The sequence below is a fragment of the Mustela nivalis genome (assembly GCF_964662115.1).
Source record: "Mustela nivalis genome assembly, chromosome: 3".
Classification (NCBI taxonomy): Eukaryota; Metazoa; Chordata; class Mammalia; order Carnivora; family Mustelidae; genus Mustela; species Mustela nivalis.
Window position 1 is genome coordinate 77,645,515 of NC_139022.1, and position 26,504 is coordinate 77,672,018.

Here is a 26,504-nt window from a genome sequence, read left to right on the forward strand (position 1 = left end):
GGAAAAATAACATTGTGGTACCTTAAATTTAGCAGTTTGTTCTTTTGCTGCACTTATGTAGTATTTTATTTGAGACAGGACAGTGGTGTTTATTACACCCATTTTATAGATGACAAAACTGAGGTATACAGATTTTTAACAACTCACCTAAGATAATACTGTTTATAAAATATGGAGCCAGAAATATAAACAGAGTAATCTGATCCCTAAGTCAACAGTCTTTCCTTTTATTTTCTTTTATCTCTTTTTTTCCTACCTCATGACTTTTTATTATCTTTTTGCTTACTGTAATAAGTTACTCTGTGTTTGCTTATTGTATTCCAGTTGAAGCCATTTTTGAAGGCCCCTCAATCCACAGTGCTTAGACATTGCAATTAGGTAACAACTGTAATTAAATTTGTTTTTCAAAGAGAAAAATCAGGTTTCTCATTGAATTTTTAAAACATTTGTTTATGCTTATATGCCTGAAAGGTAACAAAATTGTTTTTTTGAGGAATTGAAAATTAGTAGAAATACTTTTTGAGATGAGTTGATGTAACATGCTTTTGTCAATAAGTTCTCAAATGAACACATCATATACAAACAAGCTTCTTCAGGACAGAAGAGATTTTTAATTTAGCTTATTTGCATCATTATAGATCAGTATTTAGGCTGTTTATATGTAAATGTATGATTTGAGGAACAATTAAGTGTTGACAAAGTAGATTGCAGTCATATCAATTGCAGTGCATTTTCCATAATTTTTCTAACTGACATCTTTGATGATAAATAGTGGATGCCAAGTCAAAGCCGATTATACAGTGCACTAGGAATTCATGGGGCTGTCAGGGAGAAGACCGATTGACTTTACATTTACATATTAATGAGAAGATTTGTTAAGAGGGTGCTTGACTATAGAAAATAACAGCGTATTTATAGGGCACGACATTTTATAAATAAAGCTGATGCAGGAAAATGGAAATTAAACCTTTTAGGTTAATAAATCCAAGAGACTGCTAAAATGCATATTTGCATTTTTATTTTCTCAGATTTACCTTACTCTTTGCAGTCCATGTAGGTTTTTTTTTTTTTTTTTTTTAATTCTGGGTCAAGTTTGTATAGTTTTCAAGGATATAAAATTACTTATGTATTTTCTTTGTGTCATTCAAGTTGATTATGGGAGAATACTTGAAGCATAAATGTAAATCTTTAAGACTAAAGTTGCTTTGGTATAAATAATGAATTTTTTAAAAATAAGTAAATTTTAAGAGTATCAAAAACCTTTAGTGGTGTTAAGTATAAACCGAAAGAAACCTTGGGCACTGCAGCTCCTTAAAAAAACTTTCTCTAGGAGATGACAGTTTTGCAAGAATTATCAAAATTTTTTACTTTCATGATTGAGGACTTAAAACTTTGTGTACTCAGAGCTACTTTTTACTTATGAATCCAGGTGATAAAATTTTAGTGGCAGTATGCATTTCATTTTGAAATTTTGAGTGATAAATTTACTTTTATTTCTCTCTCTCTATATATGTACTTCAGTTATAAAACCTGTAAAAAAGTGTAAAAAAGTTCCAAGTTTAGAATTTTGTTTAAAGTATTTTGAGATAAATTTCTTAAGTTTTTTGGGGACAGCTATATGCAAAATTCATATGCATTATTCTTGATTAGCAATTTTCTGAAAATACAAAGATGGTGGAGAGAGTGCATCATGTCCTGTCTTCAAGGACCTACAGAATAGAGATTATTTTTTATTGAATTTTAATTTTCTTTACAGGTTAATTTTCTTTGTAAAATAAATTTTGTGTCTTATGTATGAACTATTTTTGAATCTCACTGTTGTGAAATTTATTTGTTTATTAAAAAATTTTTTTAAAGATTTTATTTATTTGTTTTACTGAGAGAGACACAGCGAGAAAGGGAACACAAGTAGGGGGAATGGAAGGGGGAGAGGCAGGCTTCCTGCTAAGTAGGGAGCCTGATGCCAGGCTCAATCACAGGACCCTGGGATCATGACCTGAACTGAAAGGCAGATGCTCAACAACCTGAGCCACCCAGCAGCCCCTGTTGTAAAGTTTTTAAATAAGAGTAGTGAGGAGTTATGGTAGAATCCATACTTCACAATACAAATACCAAAGTTATTGTAGACTTTTTTCAGGCACCTATTGATGGCAAGTTCAATATGCAGTTTATTGGGAAACCTTGGACCATGTGCATATATTGCTGTGGGGTCTCTCTTGCCTTCCCTCCATTAGTTATGGAATGTTTATCTTAAAAAAGAGTCCTTATTTTTCTTGTTTGTAATTTATTTTTGCTTGAATTTTTTAACTCATGAAGTTTCTTTTTAAAAATATTTTAAATTTTGGGGGCATCTAGGTGGCACATTCGATTAAACATCTGCCTTTGGCTTAGGCCATGATCTCTGGGTCCTGGGATCAGGTCATTTTTCCCTGCTCAGCAGGGAGCAAGCTTCTCTCTCTCCTCTCTCTCTCCCTTCAGCTCTGCTCCTTTGCTCTCTCTCTCTCTCTCTGGATCTCTCAAATAAATAAATAAAATCTTTACAAAATATTTTAAATTTTATCCAAGTAAACATTTTACATGGTTATAAAAAAGGTAAATAATACTTACATGGCTTAAAAGAAACATTCTCCTGTTCCACCCTTCCCCACGCCTGAATTAGTTACCTCAAATTCTTTTAGATGTATGTATTTAACTTCCTCCATTTCTAAGTAATATGCATCTTTTTAGTAATGTGTTTGTTTTGCTCTTTCTTGATTTATGAATTTTAGACATTTTATATTGATTTTATTATAGAAATGGAAGATATGGCATTCTTCTAAATTGTCTCGTGCTTTCGTTATTCCATCTTTGCAGTATTGTATTATAATTTTTTTAACAAATGTGTATTGTTCATTTAATTATGACTTGGCAAATATTATTTCTGTATAGTAACATTTTCATCTCTTTAGGGAATCAGTATTTTCTTAGGCCTTATGTCTTTGAATTGTCATGTTATTTTTATATTTGGCTTCTTGGTTGGATATAATAGTCTTGGGTCATACCTTTTTTTTTTTTATTCTTCAGAGGGCTCTCCCTGTAGCCACAGACTTTTTTTTCTTTGCAGGTAAATTTATTTTTTTGTTTGTTTGTAACCCCCAGAAATCTATTTTCCTTTCTTTGTAATCTGTAAAGATTAGTAAATTTGCATCTCAGAGGGAGTCATCCTATATGATCTACATATTCACTTCTTTATTTATTTTGTAGAAGTTTTTTGAATTCTTTTTTTTTTTCCCTCTTCCAGGGTTTTTTGTTGTTGTTGTTGTTCCATTTGTTATTTGTATGCTTCAGAAATGCCAGTTATTCTATTTTACAATCTTACTCTACTTTCACCTTTTAAAAAAATGGCTTTGTCTATTTATATGTATTCATATTATCTCGTCTTTTTATCAGTAATTTGATTTTCATTGATCTAATCTGTCTTTTTTTTTTTTTAAGATTTTATATATTTATTTGTCAGAGAGGGACAGACAGAGAGAGAGAGAAAGCGTGCGCGCGTGCACAAGCCAGGGAAGCAGCAGACTTAGGGAGAAGCAGTCTTCCTGCTAAGCGAGGACTTGATTTAGGACTCAATTCTAGGACCCTGGGGTCATGACCTGAGCTGAAGGCAGACACTTAACCAACTGAGCCAACGAGGCATTCCCTCTATCTTTCTTAAACAGTTTTTACTTAATTTGGTAATTATAGTTATTTGGCTTTTATTCACTCAGGTTTCAGTCTTATGTTTCCTTTATTATATAATTTTATCATCTCATCTTTGAGCTTCTGTTTTCTTAACTTCATGTTCTTAGTGTGGAGAATTTACTTTTGAAATGGAATATTTCTCCCAGAATGATTTGTCTTTTGCATTTTTTTTATTTTTTATTTTTAAGATTTCATTTATTTGTCAGACAGAGATCACAAGTAGGCAGAGAGGTGGACAGAGAGAGAGAGGAGGAAGCAGGCTCCCCACTGAGCAGAGAGCCCGATGCCAGGCTCTATTCCAGGATCCTGGGATCATGACCTGAGCTGAAGGCAGAGGCTTTAACCCATGAGCCACCAGGTGCCCCTCTTTTGCATTTTTTTAACGTGCGTTGTGAATATATTACACAGGTTTTGTGCTCTTTTCATATTGTAAATACTTGGGAAGCTGTGGTACAGACGTTTTTCTGATACAGTGTGACTTCTTAGTTTTATACAATCATACCTAAAGACGGTCTCTTCCTCTCAGTTTCAATTTGAGTTGTGTGTATTTTATGTTATATTCTTTTTTGGTTTAGTAGTCTGGCATTTGGGGAAAGGAGTAATTTGTGGGATAGTAGATTTAGCCTCAGCAGAGACTGAGGATTTGTTTTTGTTTTGTTTTGTTTTTTAGAATGCCTGAGCATTTTTTCTAGAATTTTCCTAAATGCTCTATACAAGCATTCATGCCACCTAGTGTATTTCTGTGGAGAAATAGTCTTGATCTTTACATTATTTTTCATTATCCATTGTTTAATCCAAGAACTGTGCTGTTCAGTATAGGGGGTACTAGCCCCATGTAGCTATTTAAAATTGAAAATCAGTTCCTCACATGCATTAGCCACATTTTAAGTGGCTCAATAGTCACATGTAGCTAGTACCTACTGTATTAGATAGTGCTGATATAAAATGTTTCCTTATCATAAAAGTTTCTTTTGGACAGTGTTACCTCTGAGTTTCTTCACCTCTTTCAGGGAGAGTCAGCTTTGTTGTTTACTCTCCCACCTGCTTCTCCTCACCACCTGTTTCCACCATTAACCTCTGTCACCAGCCCAAACGCCGCCAGTAGAGTGCAAAGATAAGAATGATTGTTTGTTTTCTTTTGTCTAAATTTGGGGAGGAGAAGTTTATTTATTTTTTAAAGATTTTATTTATTTATTTGAGAGAGAGAGAGATGAGAGAGAGCATGAGAGGAGGGAGGTTAGCAGGAGAAGCTGACTCCCTGCCGGGCAGGGATTCCTGATGTGGGACTGGATCCTGGGACTCCAGGATCATGACCTGAGCAGAAGGGCACTCAGGTGCCCGAGTAGAAGGTTATTAATGAACATTCTCAAGAAGCAAGGAATATGTTTTGCTAGAATCTGCTGTTTTAAAAAACTTAAAACTTGTTTGTGCCAATAGATTGTGACCTTCTTGTTTCGTTAGTATTGAGTGAACTGTGTTACTTTTACGTTTTTATTTTCCTCACATTTTTTATATTGTGGAAAGAGATTATATCCTCTGTCTTTATTTCACCATCTTTACCTAGAAGTCCTGGAATGTTCATAGTTTTAAGTATTTTATGACTTTCAGCATGTACCAACTTACTTTTAGGAGGAGAGACTTAGAGTTTAAGAAGTTAAGAAATGTGGTTCATTTTTCTGCCCTTCTCTTGTGTCTGTCTGCTAAGTTTTCTCTTTCTTCCTGAGCTCCTCCCCCATACATACTTACATTATTTTAATTTCTCTTGTCTGTATCATCCATTTTTCCTTATATTTTTCTCTGTGTTAGCCTTATTACTATAGCATAAAGGAGTGAATACATTTAATAATGAATTTCAGTCTTCTGACAAGTCAGTTATTTACATTAATCTTTAATTGTGTGATTTTGCTGCTTAGTAGTTTTCTATATTCACCTCAGAAAAGATTACGATTTTATGTAAACTAATAATGTGGTAATTAGAAGCATCCAGTTTTATTCCATTCTGTTATCCATTTAGTTGTATCTGTATAGACTTTAAATTTCTTTCTTTCTTTCTTTCTTTTTTTAAAGATTTTATTTATTTATTTGACAGAGATCACAAGTAGGCAGAGAGGCAGACAGAGAAAGAGAAGGAAGCAGGCTCCATGCTGAGCAGAGAGCCCGATGCAGGGCTTGATCCCAGAAGGCTCGATTCCAGGACCCTGAGATCATGACCTGAGCCGAAGGCAGAGGCTTTAACCCACTGAGCCACCCAGGTGCCCCTAGACTTTAAATTTCTGATATATATCTTAAAGTCACTAGTCTTCCTGGAAGTAGCAAGCTTTCAGTAGATTCCATAGTTCCAAAATAGTCATATCAGACAGATTCTTCTAGTGCATTGTTGTCTAGGTTATGTAGAGAATGCAGCACTGTTAGATGTCTCCAACAGCCTACCCCATTGGAAAAGATCTTCTTTGCAAACAGATTTTCTGTACGGATTGAGCATTCACATACTTTTAAAGAAGCCATGTTGTTCCTCAGCCCAATCTAGTCTAGTTAATGTTAATAACTACATTCCTCTTACAGATGGTGGGTTTAGGAATGGGCAATAATGTGGCTCAATGGCATGTAATGCGAAGAGTGAGGAAAATGGAATGTGGAGGTGAGGTATATGAGATAGGTTTATTTTCACATAAAAAGCATCAAGACGTTTGACTTGCAGTTGAGATGTTCTTCATGGACTTAGCATTTCAGCTTCTGCTAATGGAATGCCTTGATTTGGTTAACTCTAGAAAACTTTAGCAAACACCAGCCATCTAAAGTCACTGTAAGACAGTCAAAAGTAGGAAAAAAACCCCAGAGATTCTACATATACAAGGCTGAAATTTCAAGGTGTGAGGTTTTTGAGTTTGCAGGTTTTTGTCTGAAATCACTCACGAAATTGCTACAATGATGGAAAAAGCCACAGCCTTACTTACATAGCTGTCAGAGAACAGACTTCAAGACTGGCTGAATACCTAAATATTTGGGGGAAATTCCAAAAGGAATGGTGGCAGCCACAGAAGGGTGAACCCCTGGAAATATGTAGTAAATAGATCCAAATCCTTGGCTAAACCTTAAAATGTGGATGTGTGGGAAAGACGCCAGTGGGTCTAGCGAAAAAACAGCACTTAGAAGATAAAAGAACTAAATGGAGATTTCACTTGTTGGCCACCTAGAGTTTGCAGTTGGAGACCAGTAAAATATCTGCTATAACAAATGCTATTACACTTTAGAGGAATGTAGTATATGGAAGACTTTCATGGTGTGTTGTTGATCATATCTAGAATACAGTTTTAAAACAATCAGTGGACATGAGAAACAAAAACATGACTGCTGCTCAAGAGAAAAACCAGTCAATAGAAAGTCACCTCAGTATAATCAAGAAAAGGCACTTACAGATAAGCAAAGCAGCTATTAAATATATGGCCAGAATACCAAAAGCAGTATAGTTGTGTCGAATGAACAGATGAGCAGTCTGAACAGGAAAAAGACTCTGTAAAAAGGAACCAAATGGAAAATCCAGGGCTGAAAAATAAAATGATTAAATGAAAAATATACTAGACAGGCTGGGTAACCAAGAAGAGGCAGTAAAAGAGTCAAGAATCCTGAAGGTAAATCAGTAGAAATTATGTAGTCAGAAAAATAAGGTAAGAGTCTCAGGGCCATGTGGAATAATATCAAAGAGAATGAAGTAACTGTAACTGAATTCCCAAAAGGAGAGGAAAGAGTGAATGGAGCAGAGATAATACCTGTAGAAATAAAGGCTGAAAAAAATGTCAAATTTAGTTGAAGGAGGAAAATCCAAGCACACTGACCCAAGAAACTTAACAAATTCTTAAGTCTTAACAGATTCTCCAGCAAAACAAGTAAAAAGTCACATTTAAACATAGCATAGTTACACTTCTGAATCAAAAGAGAAAAAAACACTGAAAGCAGGCAGAGATAAACAGTGTATTATATACAGAAGAATAGTGATATGACTTAACTGCTGATCAGAAATAGTGACATCTAGAAAACAATGGAATATCATCTTAAAATTATTGACAGGAAAAACTGTCAACAAAGTATTCCATGTTGAATAAATCCAGTCTTCAGAAATAAAGGTGGAATGAAGACATTTTCAGAAGAACAAAATTGAAAAATTCCTACATCGGTAAATTGTGTTACAAGAAAGACTTCAAGAAATTGTTTAGTTTGAAGAGAAGTGGTAATATCTGGTAATTTGTAACTGTAGAAGAGAATAAAGAATGAAATAAGTGGTATATGTGTGGGTGAATATCATAAATTATGCCTTTTACACCTCTTCATTTCTTTAACATAGAATTTCTGTAACACACACAATTTATCTCTGTCTCTGTCGCAGTCTGCGCTTTCTTGTGCTTGATCTCTGAACTTTGCAATATGCTATGAGCTGTAAGTTTCCTTTTTCTAAATAGTCACAAGTCATTGTGTGGACATATGTTTTTATTTGTATAGTAGTGATATTGCTGCATTGTAGAGTAAGTATATCTTCTGCTCCTTATCTCCAGTTTCTTCTCTGAACAATCCATTCTTAGCTTTGTATTCAACTGGTTATCCATACATTATTTTTAGAACAACTTTAACTGCTAGAAGTGACTCAAAGGATATAATTTAATTTAGACATATGCATATTTTGGAATTAATCAGGAATAAATGCTCCCTTTGTAAAGTTTTATGTTTTATTTAAAGAGTTCTTCATAACCTAGACTTTGCCTTTTAAAGTATTTAAATTGTTGTTTCTTGGAACCCTAATTTTCCTACCCTTGCCTTATCTGGAATATAGATTTTTCCTCATAAAATGTAATTTTTTCCCTAAAATATGAATTTTAAGGTTCTCCATAAGATTAAAAAAAAAAAACCTTTACTGATTTATTCCCTCCTCCTTGAAATGTCTACAAATATTTTAAGACCTCTGTTCTAACCTTATTCTTTTTTAAAAAACGTCCAAAAAGGAGAATTAGATTCACTAATTTCAATTCATCAGACATTTACCTTCTCTAATATATTTTCTTTATTTCAGGGGGTAAGGTAAAGAGATAATGAATACATGAAGAATCATGATTAGTTCTACTTAGGTTGATCTTAATTTTATTTCATAACTTATGACTGAATGAGAAGTACTCTACAATACATTCACATAAAAAAAGCAGTTCTCATTTATTCCTCATTATTAGATAGGAATTATTTAGTTTTCATATACTTAGGATCCTTCTTTCTCATGTCTTAGAACCCTTAGACTTAAGTTTAGCATGTGTCATGAGTATATTTTATTTCAGAAAAACTTGAAAAAAAGCCTTTCATAGATCTAGATTTCTTAGTAACAAAGTTTGGAAACTGTTGCATTCTTACTTGTACTGGAGCTGAATGTATAGTCATAAGAAATGAAAAGTGCTGTGGGCAATTGAACACTGTGAATTTCCATAGTGGCTCAACAGAAAGTTACTGGGCACAGGTGTTTCCATAATTGTGATGTATTGGGGGAGATTCAGTGTTCAATGGTCCTCAAACCCACACTTCCACCTGTGTGGCATAGTGGTCACTGGGCTGTGATATAAAACATGTAAAGTGAAGAGCATAGCATTTACCTCATGAAAGGAAAAAGTCTCAAACCAGTATACATATCCTGGTTTGTTTTGTATAGACATAATTTTGGGGGAGAGAGATGACTTCTTTCTTTCTTTGAGAAAAAAATATTAAATTTAAGATTTTATTAGACATGACTTTTTTTTTTTTCCTCTAGTGGATGTATTTCTCTGATAAGGTATTCTATATCCATACTAAATAGTTAATTTAACTAAGTGATTACAATATTGCTAACCACCTACCCACTCTGGTCTTTTTAGGTACATTTAACACAGTGTCACAGAAATGTACACCAGTATATTGCTGTGGTATCTGTGGACTGAAGTTTGTGTTCCCCAGAATTCATATGTTGAAATCCTAACCCTAAGGGTAATGCTGTTTGGAGGTGGGGACTTGGGAAGTTAACTAGGTTTATTATTTTTCAATTTTTTAAGATTTTACTTTCTTTTTAAGTAGTATCTATACTCGACATGTGCCTCAAACTTATAAACCTGAAACGGAGTCACATGCTCTACTAACTGACAGCCGGGTACCCTGGAAGTAATTCGGTTTAAATGGAGTTGTGAGGGTGGGGCTTCACCATGGGAATAATGTCCTTAATAGAGGAGGTTCCAGAAAGCTTTTTCCTCTTTCTTTCTCTGCCATGTGAGGATGTAATGAGAAGGCAGCCATCTGCAAGGGAGTAGGTTCTTTCCAGGAACCCAGTTTGCTGACACCTTGATCTTGGACTTGACAGCCTCTAAAACTGAGAATTAAATGTTTATTTTTTAAGCCACCCAATCTATGATATTTTGTTTCTGTGCTAATACAGGTATCTCAGATCACATGAGACTCTCATGATATATTCCTCTGCATAGCTTTTAAGCATTAGGTAATAGTCTAATAGTCTGTGTCCATAGCAGACTGCAGAGATTCTTTTATCCTGGTACAAATCTTAAGATTATGCTAGGGTCCACTAGGCTATCACTGAATTTAGAAGGCAAGTGGATACATTCAGTGTCTTTTTATAAATGCCAAGTTAACGAGAGAGAGGACAAGATGAGGAATTAGGACTTAGAGGTAAAATCCCTGGCCCCACCACTTTCAGTCTGAGATTACTGATAAATTCAGATAAGCTTGTGTAACTCAGTTCTTTCATCTTGTGAAAAAGACAGTGAATACCTGCTTTGCTAACCTCATGGGGTTGTTTAAGTATCCAGTAAGGTATTTGTGAAAAATCTTTGCTAACATTAGGGATTACTTCAGCTGAGTTGTTTATTTGTACTGACTCCAGTGTTATTGGTCACATGTCGCAGAAGAAAATGTTTTTCAGAGGTATTTGATTTTTTCTCCAGTTTTCATATGGAAGCAGATTTTATATTATATAATTTTTAATTGTCAGTTTTATTTTTTATTTTTTGTTACTCCTGTTGAACTAACATAAAGATTATAGTTTGTGTTTATTTCTTAGTAAAGATTCATTGAGATAAAATGAGCAAGTCTCCCTCTGTCCTAAGATCTCTTAAAATCAAAGTTTATCTTCAGAGTAAAAAACTGTGGGTTTAAACACGGACTTACTGTAATTTTAACATTTGCATTTGGAGCTTCAGGTAAAAAAAATCTATGTACAGTATTACTACTTAAGCATAATTTCATACTTTATTCTATGAGTCTATGTAATAAAAATGGTACTTTAAAGTTGTATAAACTGTGACTTTATAAATACAGTTTATAGAGTAGGAGTAATTTTTTTTACCTTCATAAATCTTATATTTAATGTAATAACATTTCTCTTTACTGAAAGTAAATGTTTTAGAGCAAAGTGATGTTTTTATATTAGCATTTGGTGTGGTCATTACACAGTGAAGGGAGGCCTATATTCATATGAGATAGGTTCAGATACTAAACTCACTGGTTCTACCCCTCCGGTTCTTTTTTTTAATTACAGTTTATTTTTTGGAGAAGCTTCAGGTTCATAACAAAATAGAGCAGAAAATGCCATTTCAATATATTGTTGACCTTTGATAAACATAGGTTTGAACTGCATGACTCTACTTAAATGTGAATTTTTTTTTTTGCAAATACAGTACTGTAAATGTATTTCCTCTTCCCTAAGATTTTCTTAATAATACTTTCTTTTCTCTTTTATTTAAGAATATGGTATATAATGCATATAACATGCAAAATATGTGTTAATTGACTATTTATGTTATTGGTAAGGTTCCTGATGAATAGTGTTAAGGTTTTGAGCAATTCCATGTTATACTTGGATTTTTTTTTTAAAGTACACAACTTTTTTTTTTTTTTTAAGATTTTATTTATTTATTTGAGAGAGAGACAGTGAGAGAGAGCATGAGCAAGGAGAAGGTCAGAGGGAGAAGCAGACTCCGCATGGAGCTGGGAGCCCAATGCGGGACTCAATCCCAGGACTCCGGGATCATGACCTGAGCCGAAGGCAGTCGTCCAACCAACTTAGTCACCCAGATGTCCCGGATTTTTGACTGGGGGCTGGTAGTGTCATTGCCCCTAGCCCCTGTGTTGTTCAGAGGTCATTTGTACTCCCTGTTTATTTACACCCTCAACTTTCCCACTATCAGCGTTCTATACCACAGTGGTACATTTATTATAATCAGTGAATGTATATTAATACATCAGTTATCACATAAAGTCCATAGTTTACATTAGTGTTCACCTTTGGTGTTGTATATTCTGTGTAACATGACTCCACCATTATAGTCTTCTGAATAGTTTCAGTGCCCCAAGAGTCTTCTGTGCTCTGCCTAGTCATCTCTCTCCCCTACACAAACCTTGGCAATTAACAGTTTTTTACTCTCTCCATAGTTTTGCTTTTCTACAGTATCATACACCTGAAATAATACACTTTATCGCCTTTTTAGATTGGCTTCTTTCACTTAGTAATATGCATTTAAGGATTCTCTACATCTTTTCATGGCTCTATAGTTTGTTTCTCTTTAGCACCAAATAATATTCCATTGTTTGGATATACAGCAGTCTATGCACCCTTCCACCTGCTGAAGGATTGTTTGCAGGAATTGGTTATTATGAACAGAGCTGCTATAAATCAGCTTTTTAAAAAGTGGTTTTTGTGTAGGACTTCTTTGAGTTTTTGAGGTTTTTGTATGGACTCATTTGAGTATGACCAATGATCATGATTACTAGATCCTTTGGTAGGAGTATATTTAATTTTCTAAGATGCTGCCAAATTGTTTTTGATAGTGGCTGTACCAGTTTGCATGCTCACTGGCAGTGAATTAAGAGTTCCTGTTGCTCCACATCTTCATTAACATATGGTAATGTCAGTGTTCTGGATTTTGGTTATTCTTATAAGAACGTAGTGATATCTTATTATTGTTTCATTTTTGTTTACATTTCCCTGATTACATATGATGTTAAACATCTCTGTATATGTGTATTTGTCATCTGTATATCTTCTCTGGGGATTTGTCTGCTCAGATCTTTTGCTTATTGAATTGTTTGGTTTCTTATTGTAGAGTTGTAACAGTTTTTTATTCAGGGGGATTCAGGCAGCATAGGAAGACACTGAACTCACCTTTTGCCATGTACACAACAAACTTAGAGCTATAAGTAGAATAATTTTCCTCTGAAACGAACTTGAGAACTGGGTGAATAGCACTTCCACACCAAAAGACAAAAGAGACACATTGAGATGGGTAGGAGAGGCAAAGACATGGCCTCACCCACAGCCTTATCCCAGATATAGTGACCACACAATGAGGAGGAGTCTCCAAAATATGTGATTTTTCCCTTGAGGAGTGAAGGTATTTATGTCCCACTTTAGGCACCCCAGCCCTAGGGGCTTGCACCAGGAAGACAAGCCCCCAAATACCTGGTTTTAAAATTCAATGTAGATTAAGACCGAAAGAATCATAGAACTATAGGGAAGAGAGATTTTGGTCTTAAAGGGCTCAAGTGTGAACCCCACCTGTCCCAAGATAAGTGCAAAAGCAGCAGTTTGAAAACACACCACCATAAATGAGGGAGACCCATTTACTAATTTTAAAGTGCCTGCCAGAGAGATAGGAAACTGCAAGTTTTTTTGTCTGGGGATGGAAGTACTGGTGGATATTATTTTTGCAATCTCATCCTGACTTGCTAGTGATAGAGCAAATAGTCATCATTGTCGGTGCTATCTCTCTAGCTGGCTAGCACTGGAGAGAAGGCTCTGTCCATCCAGGCTGTGCCAGGTTGTGCAAGCCCCCACACCCTGTCCGTCCCATGTAGCACTGAAGGTGCAGCAGGGCCAGGCAAGCATGTTCAGCCCTGCCGTCCTTGGACAGTATTCCAGCCATCACTGGGCCAGATATAAGTTCTTAGCCTCATTCACCTCAAGTAGAGACTAAGTTGTAACTGGATTGGTCAAACAGTTTGAACCCTGCTTGCCTCACATAGTGGCTGAGCCAGGTCAAGTGAGTGTTTCCACTCCTGTGCAGCAGCCGTGGCCCTATCACAGCCATTGGACACATAAAACCTATTAAGGGATGCGTGTAAGAGTCCCTGGCTCTGATGGCCAGAGGAGATAACACTTCTGATCCACATGGAACAGCTTATACACATGACCAGTCCTCAGACTGAGGGACATAATAATTTCCCCTAATACACATAGAAAAACAGAGTGACAGACAAAATGGACAAACAGGAATATGTTTCATACCAAAAAACAAGGCAAATACCTAGAAACAGTTACTAATGAGATGGAGATAAGCAACCTACCAGATTAAGAATTTGAAGTAATGGTCATAAAGATGCTCACGGTTCTCCAGAGAAAAATGGAGAAGTACAGTGAGAATTTGAACAAAGAGATAGAAAATGTAAATACCAAGAAGTTTTATAACTGAACTGAAAAATACACTGGAGGGGTCCAGCAGCCAAATGGTTGAAAGAGAAGTATGTATCGGCAGACTAGAAGAAAAAACAATGCAAAACATCAAGCAGAGCAGCAAAATGGAAAAAAAAAAAATTAAGTGAAGATACCCCAAGGGACATTTGTAAAACATTAAGCAGGATTGCATTTTCATTATGGGGGTCCCAGAAGGAGAAGAGAAAGAGTCAGAAAAATTATTTGAAGAAATTATGCCCCAAAACTTTCTTAATCTAGGGAAGGAAAGAGACACAAGGTCCAGGAAGCCCAGAAAGTTCCAGATAAGATGAACATAATTGAGACACAAAATGGTAAAGATTAAGGATAAAGAGAAAAATCATAAAAGAAGCAAGAGAAAAGCAACATATTATATAAAAGGGAGACCCTGTAAGGCCATAGGCAGATTTTTCAATAGAAGCTTTACTGGCCAGAAGGAAGTAAATGACATATCCCAAGTGCTAAAAGGCAAAAACTGGCAGTCAAGATGTTTTTTACCTTATCGGGTTATCATTTCAGAATTGAAGGATGGAGTAAGAGTTTTCCAAATAAGCAAAAGCTAAAAGAGTCCATCACTACTAACGTGGTCTTACAAGAAATGTTAAAGGAACTTCTGTAAACTAAAAAAGAGAAGGCACTAATTAGTAATAAAGTATATGAGAGTAAAAATCTCACCAGAAAAAGTAAATAAATAATAAAGTTTGTAGATCAAACACTTATAAAGCAAGTATGAAGGTTAAAAGACAAAGTAATAAAATTAATTAAAGATGCAATAATTAGTTAAGAGGTATATAAAATAAAAAGATGTAAAATGTGTCAGGGGCCAGGTGGGTGGCACAGTTGGTTAGGTGCTGGCTGGGTTTTTTTTTTTTTTTTTTTGGCAGTCATGATCTCAGGGTTGTGAGATTAAGCCGTGTATCCTGGGCATGTGCTAGGCATGGAGCCTGCTTGAAATTCTCTCTCTCCTTCTGCCCCTTCCCCTGCTTGGATGCATAACTCTCTCTCTTATGCACTATCTTTAAAAAAAAAAGTGTCAACAGAAATATTAAATGGGGTGTGGTAAAAATATAAAGTTCTGGAATGTGCTCAACATTAATTTATTATCAACTCAAAAGTGACTGTTACATATATAAGATGTTAAGTGGGGAACCTCATGGTAGGCACAAAGAAAAAAACTTAAAAGGTAAATATAGAAAGGAAAAAGAATCTAAACATAACACTAAAGAAAGTTATCAGACCACAAAGAAAGATAGAAAAGAAAGGAACAGGGAGGAACTGCAAAAACAGAAAACAGTTAAAGTGGCAATAAGCATATACCTGTTGATAATTATTTTAAATGTAAATGGACTAAATTTTGCATTCAAAAGATATAATATGGCTGAATAGATAAAAACATGCGACCCTTATAGGTTTTGCCTACAAGAAACTCCAGATGTAACGATGTACAGACTGAAAATTGAAGGGATGAAAAATGTATACCATGCAAATTGGTTTGAAGAAACGATGGGTACCAGTATTTTTTTTTTAATTTTTTATTTTTTATAAACATATATTTTTATCCCCAGGGGTACAGGTCTGTGAATCACCAGGTTTACACATTTCACAGCACTCACCAAAGCAAATACCCTCCCCAATGTGGGTACCAGTATTTTAAGATAGATCACACAGTAGGCCGCAAAGCAAATCTCCATAAAATTGGCATTTAATTCATAACAAGCACCTTTTTGGCCACAATGGTATGAAACTAAAAATCAGTTACATAAAAGTGGAAAAAAAATAAAACCACAAACACATTGAAACTAAACAGCATGGTATTAAACAGTAGGTCAATGAAAAATTCAAAGAGGAAATCAGAACATACCTTGAGACAAACGAAAATGGAAAGTCAGCAATCCAAAATCTTTGGGACAAAGCAAAAATGGTTTCAAGAGGGAATTTCATAGTAATATAGGCCTACCTCAAGAAAAAAGAGGAATATCAAACCCTCTAACTTTACATTTAAAGGAACTAGAAAGGCACACCTGGTTGGTCCAGTTGATTAAGCCCCCGCCTCCAACTCAGGTCATGATCTCTGGGTCCTGGGATCAAGCCCCACATCAGGCTCCTTGTTCATGAGGGAGACTGTTTCTCCTTCCCGTTCTGACCCTCACCCTGCTTGTGGTCTGTCTCTCAGTTTATCTCAAGTAAATGAAGTCTTAAAAAAAAAAAACTAGAAAAAGAACAAATGAAGTCCAAAGTTAGAAGAAGGAAGGAAATAATAAAAACAACATTTTGAAATAGATCAGAGATGTAAAAAGAAAAGAAAAGAAAAGATCAGTGAAACTTAAGAGCTTGTTCTTAGAAAGGTTAAACAAAATCAATAAACCTTTGGCCAGACTCATCAAGAAAAAAAGAGAGTCAAAATAAATTAGAAATGAAAGAGGAGGAATTGTAAACAATACCACAGATATACAAAGGATTGCAGGAGAATATTATAAATAGTTATATGCCAAAATATTAGACAATATATAAGAAATGGATAAATTCCTAGAAACATACAATCTTCAAAGACTGAATCATGAAGAAGGAGAAAATCTGAATAGATCAACCACTCAAAATGAATTAGTAATCAAAAACACCCAATATACAAAAGTCTAGGTCCAGGTGGTGTTACGGGTGAATTCTAACAAACATTTGAAAAAGAGTTAATACTTGTACTTCTCAACTTACTCCAAAAAATTGAAGAGGAAGCATAACTACCAAACTCATTTAATGAGGCCAGAGTTACCCTGATAGGAAAACCAAAGACACAACACAAAAAGAAAATTACAGGCCTGTATTCCTGACGAACATAGAATATTAGCAAATTAAGTTCCAGCAATATATATATATATATATATATATATATATATATATATATATTATATATATATATATATATATTTTTTTTTTTAAGATTTTATTTATTTATTTGATAGAGATCACAAGTAGACAGAGAGGCAGGTAGAGAGAGAGGAAGGGAAGCAAGCTCCCTGCTGAGCAGAGAGCCCGATGCGGGACTCGATCCCAGGACCCTGAGATCATGACCTGAGCCGAAGGCAGCGGCTTAACCCACTGAGCCACTCAGGCACCCCAAGTTCCAGCAATATATTAAAAGGATCATACACCGTGACCAAGTGGGATTGACCAAGTGGGATTCGTTTTAGAGATGCAAGAATGGTTTAACAAATCAATCAACATGATATACCACATTAGGAAAATAAAGGTTAAAAGTCATAGGATCATCTTGTAAGATGCAGAAAAGGCATTTGCAAATATTTGACATCCATTTATGATAGAACACTCTCAACCAAGTGGGTATAGCAGGAACATACCTCAATATAATAAAGGCCATATATGATAAATCCATAGCTAACATCACAGCCAACAATGAAAACTTTTCCTCTAAGATCAGGGGTATGACAAAGATGCTAACTCTAGCCACTTTTATTCATCATAGTATTGGAAGTCCTAGGCATAACAATTAGGCAAGGAAAAGAAATAAAAGACATACAAGTTGGAAAGGACAAGACTGACAAAACTGAGTATTGATGATTACATGATGCCAGATATGGAAAACCCTAAAGACTCAAAAAACTGTTAGAAGTAACTTACGAATTCAGTAAACTTTCAGGAAACAAAATTAATATATAGAAATCTGTTGTTTCTATATACTAACAATGAACTATCAGAGAAATTAAGAAAGTAATCCCATATACATTTATATATATATATATATATATATATATATATATACATACAAAACCTAGGAACAATTTAACCAAGGGGTTGAACAACTTGTACTCTGAAACGTTTAAGAGATTGATGAAAGAAATTGAAGACAACACAGATAAATGTAAAGATATACCCTGCTCATGTGTAAGGAAAATTAATAGTGAAAATGTCCAGACTACCCAAAGCAATCTACAGATTCCTTGCAGTTCCTATTAGAATACCAGTGTCATTTCCCACAGAGCTAGAACAAATAATCTAAAGTCTGTGTGGAACCACTAAAGACCTTGAGTAGCCAGTGTAATTTTGGGAACATGGAACAAAGCTAAAGGGATTATGCTTCCTGACTTCAAAGTATATGTAAGCTATATTAATCAAAACTGTATGGGGGCGCCTGGGTGGCTCGGTGGGGGGCGCCTGGGTGGCTCAGTGGATTAAGCCCCTGCCTTCAGCTCAGGTCATGATCTCAGGGTCCTTGGATCGAGTCCCGCATCGGGCTCTCTGCTCAGCAGGGAGCCTGCTTCCCTCTCTCTCTCTCTCTCTCTCTCTCTGGCTGCCTCTCTGTCTACTTGTGATTTCTCTCTGTCAAATAAATAAATCTTTAAAAAAAAAAAAAAGCAAAACAGTATGTTACTGGCACTAAAGTAGACACATAGATCAATGGTGTAGAATAAAGAGCCCAGAAATAAACCCACCCCTAATGGTCTATTCATGACAAAGATGACAAGAACATAGAATGGGAAAGTGTCTTTTTCCATGAATGGTGTTGGTAAAAGTGGACCACTTTCTTTTGCCATATACAAAAATAAGCACAGAATGGATTAAAGACTTAAATGTAGGACCTGAAACCATTAAAATCCTGGAAGAATACATATCAGTTTGCTATGAGGTATAACAATATTTTGGGGGGGGGGTGTCTTTAGTTGTTACGTGCAACAGTAGCAAAACAAAAAGGGGGGGAGGAAATGGGGCTACATCAAACTAAAAAGTTTTTATGTTTGTTTAGTTTTTTTTTTTTTTTTAAGATTTTATTTATTTGACAGGGAGAGACAGACAAAGCGAGAGTGGGAACACAAGCAGGGGGAGTGGGAGAGGGAGAAGCAGGCTTCCTGCTGAGCAGGGAGCCCGATGTGGGGCTCGATCCCAGAACCCTGGGATCATGACCTGAGCCAAAGGCAGACGCTTTACCACTGAGCCACCTAGGTGCTCCTGTTTGTTTAGTTTTAAGATTGTATTTATTTGTCAGAGAGATTGAGAACACAAGTAGGGGGAGGGGCAGGCAAAGCGAGAAGCAGGATCCCCACTGAGCAAGGAGCCTGATGCAGGACTCAATCCCAGGACCTAGGGATCATGATCTGAGCTGAAGGCAGATACCCAAATAACTGAGCCACCCAGGCATTGCTAAAAGGCTTTTATACAGTGAAGGAAACCATCAACAAAAAGAAAAGGCAACCTAACTGAATGAAGATAGATACTTGCAAATGATTTATTTGATAAGGGGTTGATATCCAGAATATATAAAGAATTCAATACACGTCAACAACAATAAAACAAAATCCAATTAAAAAATGGTCAGAGGCAAATCAAAACCACAATGAGATATCACCTCACACCAGTCCGAATGGCTAAAATCAACAAGTCAGGAAATGACAGATGCTGGCGAGGATGCGGAGAAAGGGGAACCCTCCTACACTGTTGGTGGGAATGCAAGCTGGTGCAGCCACTCTGGAAAACAGCATGGAGGTTCCTCAAAATGTTGAAAATAGAACTGCCCTATGACCCAGCAATTGCACTATTGGGTATTTACCCTAAAGATACAAATGTAGTGATCCAAAGGGGCACATGCACCCGAATGTTTATAGCAGCAATGTCCACAATAGCCAAACTATGGAAAGAACCTAGATGTCCATCAACAGATGAATGGATCAAGAAGATGTGGTATATATACACAATGGAATACTATGCAGCCATCAAAAGAAATCAAATCTTGCCATTTGCAACAACATGGATGGAACTAGAGCATATCATGCTTAGCGAAATAAGTCAAGCAGAGAAAGACAACTATCATATGATCTCCCTGATATGAGGAAGTGGTGATGCAACATGCAGGTTTAAGTGGGTAGAAGAAGAATAAATGAAACAAGATGGGATTGGGAGGGAGACAAACCATAAGTGACTCTTAATCTCACAAAACAAACTGAGGGTTGCTGGGGGGAGGGGATTTGGGAGAAGGGGGTGGGATTATTGACATTGGGGAGGGTATGTGATTCGGTGAGTGCTGTGAAGTGTGTAAACCTGGTGATTCACAGACCTGTACCCTTGGGGATAAAAATATATGTTTATAAAAAATAAAAAATTAAAATAAAAAAAAAAAAAAATGGTCAGAGGACCTGAATAGAGTTTTCCAACAAAGAGCTACAGATGGCCAACAGACACATGAAAAGATACTCAGTATCACTGATCATCAGGGAAGTATGAATAAAAACCACAATGTGATATCACCTCACACCTGTCAGAATGGCCATTACCTAACAAAAAGAAAAAACATGTGGTGAGGAAGTACAGAAGAGGAAACTATCATGCACTATTGGTGGGGATGTAAATTGGTGCAGCCACTGTGGTAAACAGTATAGAGATTCCTCAAAATATTAAAAATAGAATCACCATATGACCCAGCATTGTCACTTCTGGGTATTTTTCCAAGAGAATGAAAGCACTAATTTAAAAGTTGTAGCTGCACCCATAAGTTCATTGTAGCATTATTTACACTAGCCAAGATATGAAGTAACCTAAAAGAGTTCCTCAGTGGATGAATGGATGAAGATTGAAGATGTGATACACACACACACACACACACACACACACACACACACACACACACAGTGAAATATTCAGCTAGAATAAAAGCTTGCCATTTGCAATTACATGGGTGTACTTAGAAAGTATTATGCTAAATGAAGTAAGTCAGAGATAAATACTGTATGATTTCATTTATAAGTACAATCTAAGAAACAAAATAAAGAAACAGACTTACAGAGAATAAACTGGTGGTTGCCAGAGGGGGGTGGGTTATGGGGATGTGTGGATTAGAAGTTACAGATTTCCAGTTATAAAATAAGTCATCCGGAGGTTGTATGTAGCATGGAGAAGATAGTCATTGATACTGTAATAACTTTGTATAGTGACAGATGGTAACTGGACCTGTGAGGTTTTTGTGAAGTGTGAAAAAAAAAAAAGCCTTCCATGTTATTTTGGATAACAACTTTATCAGGTATGCTTTTTCCAAATATTTCTCCCAAGTCTGTACTTGTCTTTTCTTTGTCTTGACGTTGTCTTTTGCAAAGTAGATGTTTCTGATTTTAAAGCAATCCAGCTTAATGAATTAGTTTTTTCATGGACTAATTCTTTAATGTTTTATCTAAAAATTATCTAGAGTTTGTCATATGTTATTTTCCGGAATTTTATAGTTTTTATGTTTTATAGTTGTAAACCTTTTTTTGAATGAATTTTTGGATTATAAGATCTGGGTCTAGATTGATTTTTTTTTTCACATAAATGTCTAGTTGTTTTAGCACCATTTGTTGAAAAGACTGCATTTTCTCCATAGATTTGCCTTTGCCCCTTTGTCAAATATCAGTTGGCTATATATTCATGTGGGTCTGTTTTTATGTTTTATCACATTAATCTGTCTATTCTTTAACTAGTACCATAGTATCTTGAGTACTATAGCTTTTTAGTAGATCATCAGTCAAAACTCACTGTTCAAATTTTTAATTATGGAAAAATTTAAGCATCACAAAAATACCTAACAGTCTATTGAGTACCCCTTTACACATCACCTATTCATCAACTCATAGCTGCTCTTATTTTAATTCTATCTCTTTTCAACTTCTTCCAGATTTTATATGAAATTATTGATACTCTAGATATACTTTCATTTATATCTATTCAGAAACAATATCTTCACTTTAAGGAAACTAAAAAGCTTTCCTAAATATAAATTGGTTCCTATTTTCTGAAAGAGATTTAAAGGGTGGTTTGTTTGGTTCAACTAGAAGGTATATATATATATATATATATATATATATATATATATATTTTTTTTTTTTTTTTTTTTTTTTACCATCATACAAAAAAGAATTTTATTTTGGGAAATCGATTCCTAATTTATGGCAAGTTTTTACTTTCAGAAATAAAACCACAAAACAACACAATCTAATTCAATCTTAATGGCTGGCATGCTGAGCAAGGAATGTTCTTATTCTTTGTAGGAGCTCCTTCTTTACACTGTCAGGTACCAGGGCTCTGCCTTTTGGTGTGATTTCAGCCACCAAGTCATCAACAGTAATGTGTTCTAGTCCTTTTTCTTTAATTACCTCTTTACAGTGTGCCTTCAACTGGTCCTTCCAGCCACATTCAATTAATTTAGCTCTCAGCAACTCTTTGAGGCATTCTCTTTTTCCGGTTTCTATCAACTTTTGGTTAATCGCTGCTCTCATCTGCGCATCTTTGTTCATCTTGCTAACCACCATCACCGCGGGCGAGGGCCGTCCCTTCCCAGCGACGAAATGACCCTTGCGCTGACGACCGTTACCTACCACACTCTTCAGCTGCCCGGACCTAGACCCTCAGTAGCTCGGGCACCTAAGCACACCTAGAAGGTATATTTTTTTAGAAAGATGGAGAGAGTCTATCTATTGTGATATATAGGTTTTTTTTATACACACACGTTCTGTTTTAAATCTCAGGGAAATATATATATTCATTTATAAGTCCAGCTTCTTAATACTCATTTTATGAATTTTACCACATACATTTTATGTATTTATGTCCTGAATAATAAGTAGGACTCTTTTTTAACTAGTTTTTCAGGGGTAGTATCTTTAATTCTGCATGGGTTGTTTGAGATACACATCACTTAGACACTCTCAAAGAAATGTATTTCAAGCCTTCAGTGCACATTCACATGATATGAACATAGATATTATTTAGAATTCTTCTGTAAGGTATACCTGGCTTTTCTTTCTTACTTATTTTGTTTTTAGTTATTAGCTTATATAACTATGAACATAGAGTAAGTATACTTTATTTGGATTCAAAACTAATACTATTATTATTTAATTTGTTGCCCAAATTTTTCAGCTTTGGCCTTAGGGAGTTTGTTTAAATTATTTTTTTACTTCCCTTTGCTTTAGAACCATCCATTTTCCCAAGGTGCAAAGGAGCAGGTTTTAAAGGTTTATTGTTTTTTGAATATCAGTCAGATTACTTTGAAATGTTTCTATTTTTTATAATAGTCATATCAGTATCTTATTGAAGTAAAGGTGACATTACTTGATGACTGTGTGGTTTGAAAAATCACCAATGTAAACCGCAATATAATGTGATTTAATTAATATCCTTTAGAAACCGTATGTATGGTAATGCCTCATTTTTCCAGGCTCAATAGAAATAATATATATAACAAATGATTTTTTGCTTTTTTACTTTGTTGATATAAATACTTCTACCATCCAAGTACTAACCAGGCCCAACCCTGCTTAGCTTCCGAGGTCAGACGAGATCGGGCGCGTTCAGGGTGGTATGGCCATAAACGATATAAATACTTCTAAAACACATTTGTATTTTTCTGCTCCTTGGCAGAATGAGAGATATAATAATTTCTTTTTTCTTTTTAAGTTTTACTTTTTATTATCTGTTAATCAGGAAAATAGACTATTAAGATGATGAAAATTATATTATAAATACTCTGATTAAGGACTTTATATTTAGAATAATTTTTAAGAGCTTCATAATAGCTAGCTCAGTGATGTAGAAGAGGTCTTTCTACTTAGTTCCAGATTCACAGGTGTATTAAATAAGTTGAGAGTGCATCAGATCAGTTTTTAAATAAATACTGGAGGATATAGAATAAGTTGTAGTAATTAGGCAGTTTCACTAAAAACTTAAAAATAGAAATACCATATGATCCAATAATTCCACTACTGGGCATTTGCCCAAGGAAAGTGAAAACACTAATTCAGAGAGATACATGCACCCCGTGTCTATTGTATCATTTACAATAGCCAAGACATGGAAGCTACTTAAGAGTTCATTGATAGATGAATGAGCAAGGATGTGCGCACACACACACACAGTACTGTTACATAGTCTTAAAAAAGATGAGATCCTGGGTGCTTGGATGACTTAGTCAGTTAACTGTGTGACTGATAACTGAAACCTGATTTCGGCTCAGGTTATGATCTGAGGATTGTGAGATTGAGCCCATGTCAGGCTTCACACTGGGCCATGGAATCTGCTTAAGATTCTCTCTCTCTCTTTCTCTGACCAAACCTCCCTCCCCCAATATCATTCCATTTGTGACAACACAGGGGAACGTAGAGGGTATTATGCTAAGTGAAATAAATCATACTGAGAAAGACAAATACTATGTGATTTCACTCATATTTGGAATTCTAAAAATATAGAAGAATAAACAAATAAAAAGTAGAATCAGGCTTATAAATACAGAGACCAAACTGATGGTTGTCAGAGGAGAGAAGAGAGGAGGCTGCATGGGCAAAATGTGTGAAGAGGAGTATGAGATACAGGTTTCCAGTTATGGAATGAGTAAGTCATGGAAATAAAACACACAGCATAGGGAATATAGTCAGTGATATTATAATAGCAATATATGGTGATAGATGGTGGCTGTAATTGTGGTGAGGGTAGCGTAACGTATAAATTTGTTGAATCGGTATGTTGTATACCTGAAATTAATGTAACATTGTGTTTCAACTATACTATATTAAAAAAAAACAAGCAAAACAAATCAGTGCCACTCTTAACTAAATGTTTTATTTTGGAAAATAATAGTTTTTTTTTCATTAAATATGTGTTATTAAAAAATAAAATACTTCCAAATACCCCTTTCAAGTACACATGGAAGTATATTAAAGTTTATTATCTGGTCTTTTCTCTCTAAGCACAAATTTTCTTTGTGATCTGTCAAAATTATAACACATGTCATAGTCAAAGTGAAATTTCAGAAGGTTACTGTGTTAAGTCTATAAGTGGTTGCTTTTATAAGTTATAACACTTTACAAGTTATAATACTTTATATCAACATGGTATTAAAAATTGAAGGGGTGCCTGGATGGCTCAGTGGTTTAAGCCTCTGCCTTCGGCTCAGGTCATGATCGATCTCAGGATCCTGGGATCAAGCTCCGCATCAGTCTCTACTCAGCAGAGAGCCTGCTTCCCCACCACCACCCTGCCTGTCTCTCTGCCTACTTGTGATCTCTCTCTGTCAAATTAATAAAATCTTAAAAAACAAATTTGAGTGTCAGGTTGAAATAAAGATGGTGAAGGAAAAGGGGACCCTATTTCCATTGGTCCCCTGAATTGAGCTGGTTATCTACCAGGCAATTCTGAACACTCACAAAATCAGAAGATATATCTGGATGTCTACAAACAGAATCTCTCTGGCATTTAGTCTCGAGGTATGAAGTGGGGAGCTGTGATTGTGATTGTGCAGGCAGATATCAGAAGATGAAGGAGAGGGAGCCTGTGTGATCTTGAGCCAGGAAGGCAAAAGCCTCCCTTGCTGGGGACTAGGCACAGACTCGAAGACCAGTAATGGCAGAGAAAGGACTTTAGGGCAATGCCACAGACTGAAACCTGGAGCTATAGGGATGCACATGCAAACAGGGGGCAACTTGTGGCTTTAGAAGCACAAAGGACAGAGAAGTGCCTGGCCCTGGGAGCAAGGGCTGGGACTGCTGCTGTGGGGTGCAAAACCCAGGATGCTGTGGTTTTATGTGTCGTCCTTGCATGGGGGCCATGCTAATCTTCTTGTATCATTCCAGTTTTAGTATATGTGCTGCCAGAGTGAGCACCAGGATGCTGTGGTTATTAGCAGCACAGACAGAATTGGAGACATTACGGACATTATTGGAGCTCAGTGAAGATCAGACTGCAATCTCTTTGGATGCAGTTTGGATGCAGTTACTTCTGCTCTGACTCTCGGAAGAGATGCAGAAGGCTGCCTGAGAACAAAAGTCCCCAGAAATCGATTTACACTGAGCCCATCCCTCCCCCCAGAGGGGTCAGAGCAACTCTGCCCAAACAGGGTTGCCTGAGTAACAGCATGGCAGGCCCCTCCCTCAGAAGACAAGAGGCTGACAATTCTAAGGTCCCATAAAACAGGTGCATCTTGCTTGGGTTGTGATCAATAATTTGGACTCTGTATATTCCCTCAATTAGCCCTCAACAGAATGACTAAGAGGAGGAACCCTTAACAAAGGAAAGAATCAGAGACTGTGGCCTCTGCCACATAACTAATGCAAATGGGTATAACCAAGATGTCAGAAATAGAGTTCAGAGTACCAGTTATCAAGATGATTTCTAGGCCTTAGAAAAATATTAATGACAATATAGAATCTCTAGCCAGGGTAAGAGAGGCAGAAGAACAAATTAGTGAGCTAGAAGATAAGATGATAGAAAAGAAGGAAACTGAGGCAGTGTGGGAAAGACAAATTAAGACCCAAGGAATCAA

At 35.8% G+C, this 26,504-nt stretch overlaps 1 protein-coding gene and 1 pseudogene across 5 annotated transcripts in view; one reads left to right on the forward strand and one right to left on the reverse strand.

Moving 5' to 3' along the window:
* AP3B1 (adaptor related protein complex 3 subunit beta 1) overlaps positions 1–26,504 on the forward strand; it is a 344,581-nt gene that overhangs the window by 146,335 nt on the left and 171,742 nt on the right. The window lies entirely within an intron of this gene.
* LOC309861699 (transcription and mRNA export factor ENY2 pseudogene) lies at positions 22,109–22,627 on the reverse strand (annotated as a pseudogene). Its single transcript has one exon. The product of its transcript is annotated as a transcription and mRNA export factor ENY2 pseudogene (transcript).